This window comes from Protopterus annectens, chromosome 14.part0, assembly GCF_019279795.1.
Source record: "Protopterus annectens isolate FY-2018-M chromosome 14.part0, PAN1.0, whole genome shotgun sequence".
NCBI classification, from domain to species: domain Eukaryota; kingdom Metazoa; phylum Chordata; order Ceratodontiformes; family Protopteridae; genus Protopterus; species Protopterus annectens.
The window spans coordinates 395,553,619-395,572,200 of NC_056748.1; the positions used below are offsets into that span (position 1 = coordinate 395,553,619).

At 42.5% G+C, this 18,582-nt stretch overlaps 1 protein-coding gene across 1 annotated transcript in view; it reads left to right on the plus strand.

Moving 5' to 3' along the window:
- The window catches only part of CCAR1 (cell division cycle and apoptosis regulator 1), a 2,906,903-nt gene that overhangs the window by 2,435,049 nt on the left and 453,272 nt on the right, over positions 1 to 18,582 (plus strand). The gene's annotated exons all lie outside the window — the stretch shown is intronic.

The following is an 18,582-nucleotide window of genomic DNA, read 5'->3' on the forward strand; positions in this document are numbered from 1 at the left end:
AGCTGTGTACTTTAATGTCCTGTCTGCAGTCACTGTTGCAGCATTCCTGACACGTGGGACTGTCACTGCTGAAGTCCAGCCAGGGTACCTGCCCAGTACTAATGCCCTACCTGTGGACAAAGATAATAGGGTAATGGATAGATAGGGAAAGAAGATTCACATCTCTGCTACCCTTGCTTTGAGGACAATTAACTGCTAGACTCAAGTCTTGCATTCTTTAAACAAAGTTATACTGGACCCTGCTACAGCAGAGTCTGCGCATCAGATGCAGGGCTTACTGTCCCAGGCCATTGAAATAGCCAGATGCAGCATTAAGCTGTGGATGATTATTCTAGGGTGGCTACAACTGGATATTTTATTCGCTGATATGCAGACTTCACAGTCAACCTATACCTGAGGATTTCAAATCAAAAGTTTAGACTCTTCCTTGGACAAAGGCTTACTGTTTGGCCATCAGGCTGCTAGCCTGTTCAAAACTCTAAAAGACCAAGGTAAGACCATGAAAGACAGCAGGCAGATTCTGTTGTCCTCAGTTCCTAGATATCATAGGAACTACATATCTAAGATTACCTGCTTTATCAGAAGGGATCCTGGGACTTCTCAGAAACAAAGGGAATCCCTAGGAAAAGGTGTTCCGAAAAAAAACCCATAGGGAACATCTAGCAGGGAGACCGCCCTTTGAAAGCAAAAATCTGTGGCTTCCTGTGCAACACCCCTCCCCCAGTCTCTCTCTGTCTGTGACCAGGTGGGAAGCTATTACCACATATAAGTGGGTCCTCTCCATCATCAAGGATGGTTATGCCATGTCCTGGGAAAGTATTCCCCCTCTGAAAGGCATGCCACTACCTCCTCAAAATCAAATATCTCTTCTGGTCCCCATTATTACAAGATATCTTGAATCAGGATACAATCAAGCAAGTCCTAAAGGACTTCATGGGAAAAGTGTTTTACTCTAGGATTTTTCTAGTGTCAAGAAATGAATGGCAGTGGAGACCCATCCTAGACCTGTCTCTTATAAATACTTACTTGAAGGTACCAGCTATCTAAATGCTCTCTCCACACTCTTTTGCATTTTGTCTTCCCCCAGGCATTCTTAGTGTCACTATATCTTAAGGATTCCTACTTACACATACCCTTTCATCCTTCTTGCAGGAGATTCTACATTTTCCTCTGGTTCCTCACACTGTCAGTTTACTGCTCTGCCTTTTGTTCTTTCCACAGCTCCAAGAGTGTTCACAAAGTTTCTGTCTCCAGTAGTAGCTTATGTTCACAGTCAGGGAATCCAGGTCTTCCCCTACCCGGTTGGCCTACACTCTTTCTACAGAAATTCTTCTGTAGCACCTGGACTTAACCCCTCCAACTTCTGGCAGGACTGGGTTTCACTGTAAACTACAAACAATTCCACATGATAACTACACAAGATGTGGTTTTACTGGGATGCAGACTGGACACATAAAATCCATGCCTTCCTCTCCCCAGGAGAAAATTCACAGTCTGTCATTTTATCCAGCATATCTCCTCTGCAACCCATTGCTCAGCAGGGGAGATGCTAAAGACTTTGGGATTCTTGGTAGCCACCATCCGTAAGTGTCCCCTGGCCAGACTTCACTTGAGAAAAATCCAGTTGTAACTGAAATGTGTGTCATCCTGGCACTGCCACCCCTTGGACACCATGACTGCCCTTCTACATTGTCTTAAAAAGGAGCTGCTTTGGTAGAAGGGACAGGACATCCTTAACCCAGAACTTCCATTCACACCACCTCCTCCTCTTCTTCAGCGAGTTCACACAGATGCCAGATGAGGCATGAGGGGCACTGACAGGATCACACTGTGTGCAGGGAAATGGCAACTTCAGTTCTGGGAGGAATGTATCAGTCTGAAAGAAATGATGGCTGTTCTGCAAGCTCTTCATATTTTCACCCTCCTCTGGAAACCTGGGCCTCTACTAGTGTACACAAAACAACATTGCAGTCACATGGAAAATAAACTGGGAGGCACCAGGTTTTACCAACTGTGCATGTTAGCACAGGAGACATGGATCTTAGCAACCCAAATGGACATCACTTTCACAACCGCATACATCCCTTCTCAGGACATTGTGCTAGCAGACTCCCTAAGGTGCTCCCTGGAGAACCCATGAATGAAAATTGAACAGAGAGGTTTTCCAAACAATTACCCTTCTCTGTGGTACTCCTCAGATAGATCACCAACCACCAGCTTGCCCAGTTCTGCACCCAGGACCCTTGTCTCGTAGCCTGGAGGACAGATGCCTTTTCCTTCCAGTGGACAGGGAAGTTCCTCTATGCTTTTCCTCTTCTGCCTCGGAGATCTGTCAACTTGACCCTATGGATGACAGGATTTTAATTCCTCAAAGACACCTTAAGAGGCCAGGAGACCCAATATTAGAAAATCTTACACAGCTGAATGGAAAAGTTTTTGCAGTTGGTGGCTCAAAAATAGTCAGGATACACTCTTATCACAAGTTCCTGCTGTACTGCAATATCCCTGCCAACAACTTCAGTCAGGTTTGACCTGCTCTTCTATAAAAGCTCACTTGTCTACTCTCAGTACCTGTTTCCTTCTTAGCCCTTCAATTATGACTAGGACGGAGGTAAAGCTTTTCCTCAGGGAAGTCCTACATCTTAACACACCAAGGAAAACCCATCTCACCACCTTGGGATCTTAATTTTTTGCTTGAAAAGCTTACACTGCCTCCTTCTGAACAAGCATCCTCTGCTTCCCTAAGGTTCTGTACATGGAAAAAGTACAGTTGTGTAAAATCTTACCGTAACAGTAGATATCCTTGCCTTCACTGCTGCAGTATTCATTACTATATGGGATTCTCCACAGTAGATTGTCCGGCCAGTCTACCAGAAACTACTTGTTTCTTATTTAAAAGGTATGCTGAACGTCACCCAAACGCTCCCCGCATAGCATAGGGCATAACGGGGATGTTCAGGCCTACCATAAACAGAACTGATTTACCGCAGTAGGAACACCAGTCTAAGGAACCCAAAAGGTAATCTGTATATCCTGAAATGCAAGAGACTAGGAGGTTGGAAAGAGGGAGCGAATACTGCAGCAGTGAAGGCAAGGATATCTACTGTTATGGTAAGGTTTTACACAATTGTACTATGTCCTTACATTCACTGCTGCAGTATTCATTACTATATGCGAAAGTGACAAAGCTCAAGAGTAACTGGAGAAGGGGAAGGAGCAGAAGATTTCCCCAAAAAACCCATGAAGAACTGCACTAGCAATACCAGCCCTAGCATTAGAGATACCATCTAACTTTGTAGGGCTTGGTAAAAGTATGCACAGAAGTCCAAGTAGCTGCTTCAGGAATTGAATTAGTATCTAAGCTGTTGAAAAAAGCACCAGAAGAAGCTATGAGCTTTAACTGAAGAAGGAAGGCTGTTGCCATGAAAAGTGTAACAAAAGGAAATAGCCTTAGAAATTCAAGAAGAAATAGTTTGCTTGGGGCAAGTCCCAAAGCCATGATCCATGAGAAACAAATAACTGACCAGATTTTCTTATAGCCTTCGTCCTATCCAAATAAATTCCGAGTTGCATATACACATCCAAAGTATGCAGCACCCTCTCACTGTCATCTTGCAGAGAGGGGAAAAAAGTAGGCAGATTAATAGACTGGTTAAGTGAAAGCTCATTTAACCACCTTAGGCATAAAAGAAAGGTTAGTGCGGAAGGACACTGTCCTCATGAAAGATCAGAAAAGGAGGACAAGGATAAAGGTATGCAACTCAGACACCCATCTGACAGAAGTAAGAGCTAACAAAAGAACAGTCTTCCAGGAACGAAGATGCAAGGAGGCTGAAGCAGCAGGTTGAAAAGGAGCCTGAGTCAACTTCTCCAAAACAAAGTTAAGATCTCAGGGAGGAAGAACAGGCTACTGGGAGGTCTAATATTAAGGAAGCCTTTAAGAATTTTTTTCCCCTCAAGTCTAGAAGCTAGAGGAGGAGAAAAACGCAAACAAGCAGAGATAGCTGCTAAGTGGGCCTTAATTGAGCAACTCACACAAGTAAGAGAGATCCAAAGGAACATCCACAGTAAGTGGGTCCAGGTTGTGAGAGAGACACCAAATGGAAAACCTCTTCCATTTGCATAAGTAGGATTTCCTAGTAGTAGGTTTCCTGAACTCCTGCAGGACTTGCAGCTTGTCCTCTGAAAACAGGTGTCTGAGGAATCAAAATTCTATCACCTACAGTGTCAGTTGAAGTGTAGACAGGTGGGGATAAATGAGAGATCCCTTGTCTTGTGTGATTAGACGCACTCTGTGAGATAAATTGTGATGCTTGCCCTTGGCTAGATGCAGAAGTAGAGGGAAACATTGCTGTTGTGACCAAAAGGGAGTCACCAACAAGATTTTCGGAGCATCCTGTTGAATTTTGAACTGGACTTTCAGAATGAGAGGAAGAGGAAGGAATGCTTAAAGAAACATCCCCTTCCAAGAACATGAGAGGGCGTCCACCTTCCATACCAGGGGACCTAGGACTCTGGCACAAAGTAGAGGAAGTTGGCTGTTCAGAGGTGAGGCAAAATGATCTGCTTGAGGACTACCAAAGTGGTGGATAATGTCCGGAAACGTTCCTGTGAAGCATCCATTCGTGGGACTGAGTTAAGGACCTGCTTAGAGTGTCTAACACAACATTTTGACCAGAAGAGATATAAACTGCCTAAAGAGTCACTTGATATTTGACAGCAAGATCCTCTACCAGAAGTGCCAACTGGCAAAGAAGATAAGATCTCATTCCTCCCTGTTTATTGATGCACGACATCACTGTGGTATTGTCTGTGAAAACTTTGAGAGCCCTTGGAGAGAAAAGAGGATGAAAGGCCTGAAAAGCCAGCAAAAGAGCTCTCATCTCTTTGACGTTGATGTGCTCTTTATGCTAATGAGGCGACCACACCCCCTGTACCTTCAGGGAGCCAAATGTTGTCCCCATCCCATGTCTGAAGCATCTGTGAATAATTCCTGAGAGGAAAGAGGTGGATGAAAAGGGATCCCTGGATTCAGAAACAACTGTTGAATCCACCAGTGAAGTTCCTGCCTGAGACAAGGAAAAAGAGGAACCACAAAGTCTAGAGGATGTGTTTGTTGCAGCCACACTGACTTCAAAAACCACTGAAACTTTTTCATGTAAAGTTTGGCCAGAGGGAGCATCAGAATGGTGGATACCATGAAACCCAGAGCTTTCAGAAATTCCCTGGTGGTAATGGAAGTCAGTGGAAGAAGAGTGTGAAAGAAAGCAATTAGAGTTAAGGCCTTTGAAGGGGACAGGGATGCAAGCATTGGCATTGTCTGAATACTGCAACCCAGAAAAACATGATCCTGAAAAGCAGTCAGAGAAAACTTTTTAAAATTTATAGTGAACCCCGGGCTCTGAAGAAGAGAAACAGCAAAATTAAGAGTTTGCTAAAAGGTCCCTGGAGAGGATGCCTGAATCAACAGGCCATCTAAATAAGGAAATATTTGGATCCCTCAAAGCCTGCAAAAAGCAATCATAGGAGCAAGGCATTTAGTGAACGCCCATGGGGCAGTAGAAAGGCCAAAGGGTAAAGCAGAGAACTGAAAATGCCAGGAAGCAACAGAGGTATGCAAAAACTTCCTGAAAAGTGGATGGATTGGAATATGGAGGTACGCATCCTTGAGATTCAGAGACACCATGTAGGCCTGCAGGAGCAAGAGAGGAAACAGAATCTGAAGGGACAACATCCGTAGGAAGGCACTTTAGTATTTAGATGAGAGTGGGCTAGAATAGGTCTTCAAATGCCCTATTTTCTGCGCACTAGAAACTGTCTGGAGTAGAACCCTCACCCCTTTGGGACACAGGCACCCCTTGAATAGTACCCTACGTCAAGAGATTTTGAATAACCAATGAGAAAAAGGAAAGCTGTTCCCGAGGAGGCTGAGGAATGCCTATAAAAGGAAGATGGGATTTCCACTCCATGAAGTACTCCTGACAAATGATCCACAGAACCCAAGAATCCTGAGTGATCTGAAGCCAAACAGGAACAGAAAGAGAAATGTGGCTGGGAAGAGATGAATAGTCACACAGCACCTGGTTTGTCTGGAAAAGAAGGCTTCAGAGTCCCTGAAAACTGAATAACCTTAGCAGGAGGAGCTTGTTTGCCACTCGTCCTACCTTTAGTAGAAGGGCAGGAATGCCTACAAACAAAGGCAGGCTTAGTGGGATAATTTCTCTGAAATTTAGGAACAGGAGAAACAAACACGTTTAATCTCCTGTAAGGCCTTACCCTTATTCTGAAGGGACGTAAACAAACCAGCAGCAGCTTCCCCAAACAAAAGTTTAGAATCCAGAGGAGGATCCATCAACTTAGCTTTAATATCATCAGGGAGAGGTTGAAGCCTAAGCCAAGAATTCCTTCTCATTACCGAACCAAGAACAGCAGCCCTAGAAGAGGCATCTGCTTCATTATAACTACATTTAATGGAATCACGAACAACTTGAGAGGAAGTCCCTAGCAAGGAAAGAACAGAAGTTTTACCCTCAGAGTCTGGAAAATCAGAAATAAATTGACAGGCCTGAGAAGGAAGAGCCAACACAAACCTAGACATATGGGTCTGATAATTAATACCCCTAAAAGCTGGGGTAGCAGAAGTGTAAACCTTCTAACCCTACCTTTTCATAGTTTTGCTGTTCTTGTCAAAAGGCAATAACTTGGGCGAAGGAAGCAATTGAGACTGCTTATCAGAGGCCACAGACATTACAGAGGGGTCAGCAGCAAGACCTTTATATAGGAAAGAACAATCTTCAGGCACCCTATAAAACCTGTCAGGCTTCTTGGGAGCAGGGGGAAGAGAAACAGGTGCACGAGAAGCATTGGAAAAAACCTTCAGCAAAGCAGACAAAACAGGAGGAATACCCACAAGTTTAGGAGAGTCCAACTGCAGCAACTCATAGTACCTCTTATGGGATGTCAGAGACCTGAGCACAATCCCACTTAAAAAAATCCATCATCCTAGAGTGTGTGTCCCCAAAGGAAATTTCCTCAAAAGAACATCTGGGCTAATAGATTCCTTCTCCTCTGACCCAAAGTCCAAAGGAGGAGGAATTTGAGTAGAATAAGTCAGGGATTCATTATCAGAATCCAACTCATCTTCAGAAGAATCCTGTTCTTTAGGCCTTTTAAGGGGAGTAGAAGACCAAGCAGGAACCGAAACCCCTGAAGAGGTTTTTAGGACATTAAAGCAGTAAATACCTCTGAATGAAAGCCTGCCACTCACTTTGTAGATTCATAGGAGCAGAAGAAACATGTTTAATTTTTTGTTTCTTTTTTAAAGGAACTTCCCCTCCAAAAAAACGGAGAAGGCTCAGTGCTTGGACAACAGTCGAGAACTGTAGTAGGAACTTCTTCCCCAACTAAAGACTGAAGAACTCCCCTAGGCTCCTCAGAAAAAAATCAGCTGTGGTTCCCCCTGAATGTCCAAGATGGATGCCTGCAAAGCCTCTCCGGACGTGCTGCCAGCCCAGACCCTCACCAGCCTCCGACACGGTCACTGTAGAGTAATTCAACAGCACGGCTGGGCTAGGCTCTGGGTTGTAATGACCTCAGGAGAAACACCTGGCAGAGGCTTGACAGTGGAAGATTCCAGTCGTACCTTTTCACCTTCTTCCCTAATGGCTGACCATCAGGGCTTGGAGATTCCTTCCATTGTATCTTTAGCGAGAAGCTTAGGACAATGTTCTCAAGATACAAGGAAAGGGAAGAAAGTCTACTGTGAAAGGTTTTTGGAGCAAATGCCTGACAAATAGAACAAGATCTATGGTCATGAGAGGCTGCTAGGCAAAAAAGACACTTATTGTGACGGTTTTTATGGGGAATCTGTCTCCCACACTGACATTTACCATTCCTGGATGGCATTAACCTCAAGGAGCACTAAAAAACAATTAAAAAAAAAAGAAAAAACTCCAACAGGGGACTTATGTGCAACTACAAAGAAGTCAGAAAGCAGGCGTAGGTAGACCCTGGAGAATGAAAATGCATTCAGTTGGCAGAAACAGACGCAGGAAAACAGACCAACAGTAAAAGATATGTTCAGAACTGGTGACAAAGAAGTTCTTTATATGGTAGGCCTGAACATCACTTTTATGGCCTATGCTACGCAAGGAGTGTTTGGGTGACATTTGCTGTACCTTTTAAATATGCAACAAGTGGTCTTTGGTAAACTGTCCGGTTGTTTGGGCTTCCGCAGCAGGGATTCCCATATGGTAATAAATACTGCAGCAGGGAATGTAAGGACATCTGTCCTTCTGGCTCTCACATCTGCTGGGAGTGTTTCTGATTTACAAGCTCTCATGGTCACCCCCCCCTTTTTTTATTTTTCACAAGGACGGGGTGATTTCAGGACTAATCCATCCGTCATGCCTAAGGTAGTGAATGAGCTGTCCCTCAGTCAGGTTTTTGGGCTACTCCCTTGCCTCCCTGTTTTGTGGCTTGGGAGGAAGAAAGGATCTTACATTCTCTGGACATTCACAGGTAACCCAGATCTTATCTGGATGAAACTAAATCCTTTAGAAAGACTGATTAGCTGTTTGTATCATCTATGAGCCCTAAGCTGGGCCTGCCAGTCTCCAAACAAACTGTTTCTGGTTGAATTTCTAAGGCTCATCTCTTTCTGCTACTCACACTATGGTAAAACCTTGTCTTCCTACCTTAAAGCACATTCTGGTAGGGCAGTAGTTTCCTCGGGGGCTTTATACAAAGGTGTAGACTTCAGGTCTATCTTGGAGGCTGCCACTTGGTCCTTTGCACATACGTTTAATAAACATTACAAAACTGATGCTTTCTCCAGGTTCAAGATAGCCTTTGCTAGGTCAGTCCTGTCCAGACTGCTGGACAACTCTTCTACTTGGTAGCTAACCACCCTTCCTTCAGGTCTGAGAATCGCATATATGTCAGGAATTCTGCAACAATGATGTCAGTCAGGACATAGTACAGTTGTGGAAGAATTTACCATAACAGTAGATGTTCTTTTGAGCACTGTTGCAGTATTCTACCCCACCCTCCATTCTCTCTTCCCCGCCTAACTTCAACCATCCTATTCTTCTTCCCTTGCTTTAACCTCTGATATCCTTCATGAGAGTGAGGGAGTTTTCTTACCAATTCAAGTTACACCTCTTCTAACTGACTAGTATCTCTCTCTCCATAGTCTTCAGGCCTCTGGCTTTGAGAAAGTCTGAGGATCCATACTCGTACTCGTATGTTCATCTATATACCCAAAGCAAAGGAGATGATAATGTGTTGGATGTACAAATTTGTGAAGAAAAGCTTTGGTACCCTGGCTGGACTTCAGTGGTGACAGCTCCATATATGTCAAGAATACTGCAAAAGTGATCAGTAGGACATCTGTTATAAGTTCTTACACAGCTGTACTTTTCTTGTTAGGCTGATTTGGATTATGTCAAACATATTCTTCACATTTAATTTTCAACTCTGCAAGATCATTCAGAATTCAGGCTATGTCAAAGCCTAATTTACAGATTTAAAGCCACTAGGACTTTTTTGAACCAGTTTTGTTCATGGAGGATGCTGATGTTACATACTGTTTCTTGGCTGGAGATTCATAAATGGTTGTCATGGTACAGTAAGGTGTTTAGTTCCGTGTCTCTTACTGTGCTTTGCTGCTGTCTGCATAATATGACAGACTGCTGCATCGTACAGCAAGATGTAAGGGACTTATTGCTGTATTGCAGCATATAACAAAGTGTGGCACAGAAGAGTGTTAGTAATCATTCTTTTGTGCCATATCAGTATAACAGCTAATCTATGTAAACTTGAACCACTGTGTATGTGTGTTTTAATGGAGTTCACTGGTATGCTGTGGCCTCAGAAGCCACCTGCTTCAGAATAAGGCAGGCGGCCCATTGCACTTATGGACACTTTACATTGTCTTTGCACTTGGTGCCTGTTGTAATTGCTGGGGTTATAACAGTCCTCACAGTTACAAGACCGTGCAATAGCCAGTGTGGGGGAACATGATATTAGTCTGAAAGTATGAAGTGCAGTTTCCTTGAAGTCCATATGTAAGGTTAGCCGATGGTGTGGGAGCAGTAAATCCCTACTTACTTCCTTGAAAAAATGCTTTGTTTTGTAGTGAATTTTTACCTTGCTGTTTTGGAGCTGGAATTACACTTTATTTTTCACTGTATTGGGACTCAAAATGTTAAGATGGGTACCTTTTCTTTTGAAATCAGTAAAGCGTTTCTTGAGGTTCTTCCTAGTCCATAAAAAGGAACACAAAAAGTAGAGACTTTTTTCCCCTCATAATTGAAGAGCTTGTATGGCAGCTTTACAAATACTTTATGCTTTTTAGATTGTTCCTTTCTGTCTGCCTTATACAAGATATCTGTGGTTCTAAGTGGGGAGACAGCTTATGTTCAAACAGAGGGGCCTACCAGACTGCAGTTGGCCAGCTTCTAAGAGCCAAGGGCAACGCACACACACTGAATGTCAGGAGCTTGAGCAGAGCTCTGTACACAAGACAGTTGGAGCCCAAAAAGCTTCAGAGCGTTTTTGCCATCAAACAGAGCCCCCTTTGGGTGGCCTAGTGAAACAGTTGGGTGACTTGCAATCTGCAAGAGCTGGGCACATAAGTCCTCCTTGTTAAAGCCTTCCACTAACTTTCATTTTATTAAGACAAGTTGTGTTTTTCTTTGAAAATTATTGTATTTGGCTTGACTGTTGAATTTGTTCGGACTGTCTTTGCATTTCTAAGGGTGTTTAAGTGTTTATGCAAGTGCTTGTATGAACTTTTTGACAGAAATTTGACTTTGATTTTAAACTTGTGTGTGTTTGGGGCAGTATATTAAGCTTGTGTTGGACCATTAGTACCTTAGAACCACTTGGTCTCTATCAAATAAGTTACCAACTCATCAAGGCTTTGCCCCCCATATTCATTGTCTGTTCCTCTGCTGACTTGTGGAGCAAGATCTGGTCTCCACGGTAGTTCCTTCTCCTGAATGCAAAAAATGTTTTGAATGAGTCTTCACGTGTCAGGCTATTTTCTATTCTGCCTCAACCTCTGGTGGATGACTCTGCTGATGCAGCTTGTTGTTACTCAGATCACCCATCATTTTCCCCAAGTCTTCTTGGTGTAGCTTTTTTAGCCAACAAAGACCACTGGATAGCCACATCCTCTGCAGCTGTAGCAATGTCCTTGGTGGGCAAGCGAGAGAGACTTTTTTTCAATGTCAAGGAAGGAGCAGATTATTGGTCTTCACTTGCTTGGAAAGGGCAGGTGGAAGCTGGGACCTTTGTGCCTAATACAATAGGAGTCTGTGTGTTTTCAGTGACTGTGTGCTTAGTAAGAAAAACATTCAGTCTCCTGTTTCTATTTCTGTGGACAGGCAGACATAGTGGAATTTGCCAAGGAACTTACCAGTGCCTTTTCGCTGACCTCTCATTCTACAGGCATAACAAAGGAAAAGAGTTATTTTCTCTTCCTTTCTGTCAGGGAATCTCAGTCAGAAGGGCAGACATTGCGGGGTGGGGGGTGGTGATTGTACTTCAGGAAATTCTTCTCAGTCTGGATCTCTTCATTCTGAGGAAAGTACTTCCTCAGATATCCCTGCTGAAGAAACTTCTTTTTTCTGATACTTTATCTAAAATGAGAGAGATTTTTTTTCACTTCAACCAGAATAAAGTTTATGTGGAACAAAAATGTATTATGATCTATTAAAGTTAAAGATGTTAAAAGCTGTGGCTACCCCCTTGCCTTGCCTGCCTTAAAGAGTGGTATCTCACTGCTTCTTTCTTGCTTGATAGTTAGCCTCCTAACTCTTGGAAGTCTAACAAGTTATAAAAGGTACTCCAGACACAAAAATATCTGTTTTCTAACCCTAAAGCAGATCCAGCAGTTATTTCTCTGTCCAAATATGCTTTTACTTAGCAGGTTACAATTGCTAACCCCATACTCTCTGACAAGGATGGGGAAGTACTGGATAAGTTAAAAAAAATGTATTCTTCTAGTGCTTTAACTTGCAGAATTTTAAACTGTCAAGCTCAAATGTGAATGGTTTTATTATCTTTTGAGAACGTGCAGAAATTAATAGCTAACTTTCCTTCTTCTGGGTCAAAGAATTCATTGTATTCCTTTCTGACAGCTGCTTCTGAGATGACTAAACATATTAAGTGTGCCTCTTGATGCTTCTGATTCTTCTGGCAGCTTCTGGATTAGTTTTGAGAAGATTTGCTGCAATTTGTTCTCAAAATCTTCTGATGATTTTAAATCTGAGATTTTAAATTCTCCTTTGGATAAATAGGTTCTATTTGGCCTTTCTGCAACTGAGGTGCTTAAAAGGTGTGATGAAAGGGGAAAATTGATCCAGGCAGTGACTCAGATTTTCAACCCTCCTTTTTTAGAACAAATAGTAATTTTCCCTTCACTTAGCTGCCTTCTCCAATAAGCAATTTAAACAGCAAGGAGCTAACAAGCAGGGTTTTAAAAATCAAGAGAATCGAGGCTCTAAAATTGATGAAAAGCTTCTAAAAGTCAAGGACATTCCTCTGTCAGCATGACTATCCCCCTGTTCAAGCAGTTCCTCTCCTCCCACCATTGAATCCTGTCTCTGAGACGTTGCCTGCCCTTGTGGCATCTAATTGCCTCAGACAGTTTGGTTCTGAATCTGAAGGTAATCAAGTTGGGGGGCAGGGGTACATTTGGCATTGGTAATCCTTCCCCACTTTCCATGTGGTTCCCTCTTGTCCAGGGAACCAGATTTCTGCTTCCTCCCATCCTGCAACACATGATGTCTCAGGTAGTCATAGAACCTGTTCCACTTCCTATCTCCTAGATAAAGGTTTTAATTTTTTTAAACAAGAAGCATCTTTATTGAATTATAGTTTGTGACATAGGCGATCATACAATCATACATTTATGTAAATGAAAACAAACCATCAGTTGCAAACATTATGCATCACATATAATCTTCTATACAGTCATTGTCAATCAAACATTACATAGTTCATTCAATTCCTGCCTTCCCTTAAACCTCATTCCGCTTCCAAAATGTTGTTATGCATGTATTGTTTCCACATTTCCCATTTTTTCTGTCATTTGTTCCTACCCTTTTCTAAAGATCCCACTTCCAGTTCTTTTATCTCTGTTAGTATAGTCACTACTTCTGTTAAGGTTGGGTTACCTTAATAAACTGTACATTTTCTAGTAATTACTTTTTGGCAGACACCAGAATTAAATTCAGCAAGGCCTTACTATGTCTAGGCAATTCTGATTCTGTATCATAGCTCAGAAGATAATTTCCTTAATTACGTCCATTTGTTCACCCATTCTTTCTGACAGAGTAGTTGGCAGGGAATTTATAAAGTCTGCCAACTAATTACAGTCCCTAAAAATATGTTCTCAAATACCCCTTTCACCCCCATCACACCTCCTACATTTGCAGTCTACCTAAGTAAAACATTCTTTGACGTCTACTTAAGGTGTAAAAATACCCATGCAAAAAACTTATAAGCAAAAATCCTAAATCTTTTAGACTTTGTTGCATATTTGGGAGCCATACATTTATCCCCCATTGTTTCTTTGTGAATTGCTTATCCAGTTTCTCTTCCCAATCTTTTCTAAGGTCCTCTAATTGATTACTGTCGTTGTAGTGCAATATTTTATATACTAATTATCGCTTTTTGACAGCAGCTTCTGTTGTAGATTCTACTAAAAACTGCTGGTCTTTCACTTAGGATCCCCCTGTTCCTTTCTCTTTATCTTCCCTATCAAGGATTAATATCAGAGTATAGGCAGTCTCTAGCTTGCAGTCCAAATGTATTCTTGGCCTCTTCCCATTCTATTACCATTCTCTGTCTAATTTTTGTACACAATACATTGGTTCATTTGCCATTTTCCTCCAGTAAATTCCAGTCCCCTCTTGCCTATTATCTTTACCCCTACTTGCAGTCATCCCTATCGGCATAATCTCCTTTCTCCATTACCATGTTGGCTTAGTTGTTAGAATACTTTCTGCTACTTTATGAATATAATATTCTGCATGGTTGTTGTTATTCTCCTAAAGGATCTCTATCCAAAATCGCAGTCTCTCCTTATTTCATAAACCCCCCTCAGTTTCATCATCACCCCTTTCAACTTTGAATTATAGCTTTCTGCTTGTGATATGTATAGGAGCCTTAACTGTGTACCTCTGAAATACCCTTCAGATCAATTAATCCCAAACCACCTTGTTCTTTTGGAAAGATCAGCTTATCCCACTTTACTCTTGCCCACTTCCCCACCAGGATAGAATCCTTCAATTCTTTATTTAAATTGCTATCCACAGTTGTTCCTCTGGTTGAAGAAAATATGTCTGACTTGTGTATAAAACTAAAGGGACTAAAAACATTTCCACTGCTTGTATCTTGCTATCCATATCATAAAACAGAGCTTCTGGTTTCTCAGTTTTTGTATTAGGTTTTGTTTAGTATCTTGCCACATATACTTAGCTACCTTAACAGAATCCTTTTTACTCAGTACTCCTAAGTACTTCATTTTATCATGTCCCCATAAATAATGGTATTGCTGAACCAATTTGTGTGCGGATCCATAGTTTACAGGTATTGCTTTATTTTATCATCCGTAATTTTTTTATCCTGAAAAGACTTGAAACTGTCTCAGAATATTCCACAAGAATGAAATGTCCTTTTCTGGTTTTATCAGGTACAAAATAATATCGTCTGCAAATAAAGCCAACATTTCTTGATTACCATGCCAAGTATATCCTTGAATTTCTGAGGCCCTTATTTTCTTTGTCAGTGGTTCTAAATACAATGCAAATAACGAAGGGGAAATAAGACACCCTGTCTGGTTATGCTGCTCAAATGGTACTTATCAGAGAGGAACACTCCCACTTTAATTTCCACATCCAATCCCTTGTATATCCTCCTATTTAACCTTATTATTGTGTCGGGGAATACAAATGCCTCCATTGCCTTACTCATAAAATCCCAGCATACTTTGATGAATGTTTTCTCTGCATCAAGACCAGCCAACACCAATGGTATTTTCTTACATTCTGCTTCCTTCTGGATCTTTATTATTCTGTTAATGTTGTTAAATGTTTGCCTCCCCTCCACAAAATCACATTGATCCATATCTATCAATTTTGGGATCAGATTTGTCATTATTTTAGCCATTACAGACATAAGCACATTATAATCATGGTTTAGATTCAAAATGAAATATGGAATATGAAGCTGGATACAATGGAGCTTTACCGTCTTTAGGTTTTACAGCCACCGCAACTTTCTTCTGAGATGTTGGCACTCGTCCTCCTTTTAAAATACTGTTAAACAAAGCTTTCCAGATTTTTCATCACTTTTTTTCTCCTAGCTTCAAAACTTAACACAGGAATCCCATCTATTCCTGGAGACTTTCCTATAGATTGGTTATACATCACCATTTTTATCTCATCTCCTCCTAACCTAACTGTTAATAATTGAGCATCATCTACGTCTAACCTTGGCATATTTAATTCCTGCATAAACATTTCTCCATTTGTACTTTTTCTTGATTTCCACACTTTTCTGCTTTATACAGATTTTCATAAAAGTTCCAAAATAATTCTAATACCTATACAGGATCTTTGGTTATATTCCGTGTTATACATTCTCTAAACTTGGCAACAGCCCTTTCTATCCTGAGTCTTTGTAATAAAACTGTTTGTGCTCTGAAGTTATCAAAAAAGATTTACTTAACAGCAATTTGTCTAAGCTCATGCGTATTATTGAGGTGTAGCCCCTTACTTTCTTTTTAGCACTCTGCAGTTGGGCCTCTTCTTGTTCTGTGAGATTCCTCCTGTACTGCAATATTGTAACCTTTGTTAATCCATCTAAATAATTCTTATTACCTCTTAGCCATACCTCTGTTATTTCTACCCTATTTTTAAACTCTTTCAAGTTATCCCTAGCAATATTTTTTGAAGAATTTTCTGTCTTTCTCAACTCCCGAATAATTTCCACTACCCATTCCTTAAATTCCTATCAGCTAAGTAGGGAACTGCCACCTTCTTATTTTTATTTCATTACTCTACATTTTTATTTTAATTGTTACTGGTCCGTGATCTGAAACAGTTATTGGTTGTGTATCAAAACTTTCAATTGAATACACGTACCTGTGAAATATAAATCTGATGTTGTTAATCTTTTTTTCCATTCATCACTGATTGGTTCGGTTCTGAGCCCCCGGAACCGAGTCAGCCTTTTTACCAAGCTCGCGCCAGCCAAAAAACTCTCAAGCTAAGTCTGTACCCAGAATGCCCTTCTCCCTGTAATCTCAGATCTCATTTGCCGTGTAGCCATAAAGCCACGTTTCAGCCGAGCTCTCAGCTAAGTGAAACCTTTTTGATATTTGTGTGAAAAAGTTTGGATATCTTCATATTTTATTAAGCAACTAGTTTTTCTAGTGTCTTTTCTTCTTTGTGACCTTGGCTTTTCCTCTCTACCCGTATTTACCGTTGGTACACTTTCAAGTACCGTTGTTGGTACGGCCTTCCTCCCTTACCCTTGTGGTATTTCTTCCTTAACATAGTTGGTATTGTTTAACCTATTAGCCGTCTTTTATTCAGGTGTTTCCTTTCCTTTCTCTGTCATACCAGTGTATTGTTATATTTGTGACCTTTTTGAACGGAGTTGACTTTGGTTATAGTTGGATTATACTTTTGGAATGCGGTGTTGTTTTCTCTATCAAGATGTCGATAAGAAGGGTACTTCAGGTTTTAAACATTGTACTTCATGTAAGGGCAAGTTACCCAACAGTGATTTTCATGATGACTGTATATACTGTTTGGGAGTGTCCCACCTTTCGGTGTGACCTCCATGTGACATTTGTCAGTTTCAGTCAACGCACTCTCAATGAGTGCAAAAATAAACTCATTCTGAAAGGGTTACTCAAGTTTCCCTTCTCAGAGGACATTTCTGTGATGGAGGTCTTAACCCCTCCTTCTAAGGACAAAAAGAGATCCCACTCCGTGCCTTCTTCACCATCGGGTGATAAGAGCAAGCCTGGGAAATCAAAGGTCCCAAAGTTATCTTCGGAGCATAAATCAGCCCCCTCGGCTCTGCCTTCTTCGGCTCCGACCATCTCAAAACATTCGATACCGGCATCTGTTTCGGCACCAGTCCTGCCTCTGGCACTGATCATAGACCTTACTACGCCTATTTTGACTTTGTCACCTGTCGCCACTTTGGCTTAGGGCACAACTTTGAGTACGTTAGTTTCCATTTTGGAACTGACCATTTCAGCTCCGAGTGCCACTTTGGGACCAAGCATTGTGCCAACCTCACTGGATTTGATCCCTTTACTTCCAGTCTCGTAACTAGAGACTTCAGTGCCAGCAAACCTTGCACCACAGACCCGATACTCCCCCTCTGTAGATCCATTTTTGGCCAAGCATATATCCCCTTCATCGAACGTCCTGACTCCCCATCCAGAGTATCCACTAGATCCACCAGGAGCTTTTCTGAACATGACATGGTGCATCTTGTAAACCAGCTGTTGTTAGCCATGGGGATCCCCTCACTTTCTAAGACCCATCCACCTGCAGGACTTGGGTTGCCTTATCCATGGACTCCAGCTTACACTCCTCCTTCGACCACCTAGATTCCGAAGCCTTCTGCTCTGGCATCTTTTTTGGAACCCATCACCTTGGTGCCTACGGTGCATCTCACGCTGTTTCCGAGTTTGTCCCTTTGGTCTTTGGTTCCCGCTGAACCGGTCCTTCCTCAAGTTGGGCAAGTTGGCCCGGGGTACAGAGTCTTCTCTCTCCTTGGTTCCATCCTCTGTACTGATAGCAGCGTCTGCATCGATCCTGCTTGAGGCTCCATCCGTGGGGGCAGGTTCGTCGGAGCAGGGTGTGACCCCGGTCCCGAGGTTGTCTTTCTCTGTTCTGGGCTCCCATCCTTCTTTGGGTGGGCCTGCCTTCCACGCGATGGAGAGGGCTTTTGCTTCTGGCAGCACTCCTTTGATGTCGGAACCCCAGTTTTCACCCCCTGAGCTACAGCTGTCACAGACCACCCCCCCGGGACACCGGGCAGAGAAGCTGCACGACACCCCTGTTCAGGGTACCCGCCCTTCTGAGTCCTCTTCAGAGACCCCCACTGAGGAACCCCCTCGAAAGAAGACATGCAAGAGGAAGCACATGCAATCACCCGAGGAGTCCTTAATGGAAGACACTGATTACAATGATGGTGAAGGGTCCCTACGGTCACCTCCTGACATCCTGGAAATGCTAAAGCAGAGAGGTGACTGGAAGCCCTCCAACCCTTCGTCTGAGGAGTCCGTGGTCCTGCAGGCTTTTCGCACCTGGCCTTCTACCTCTTGGGTGACCCTGCCTGCCGATGAGCTCGTCCAGCTCATCGTGCAGCGTGCTTGGAAGAACCCTGATTCCATTGAGATGATCCCTGGGAGACCAGACAAAATTCTTTCCCCTCCCGAGGAGAACCCACATTGGTACAAAGGGTTACCAGTTGATTCTATGGTGGTGTCAGCAGCCACGAAGAAGGACTTGACTGAGGAAAGTCACGCTGTCCACCCGCCCA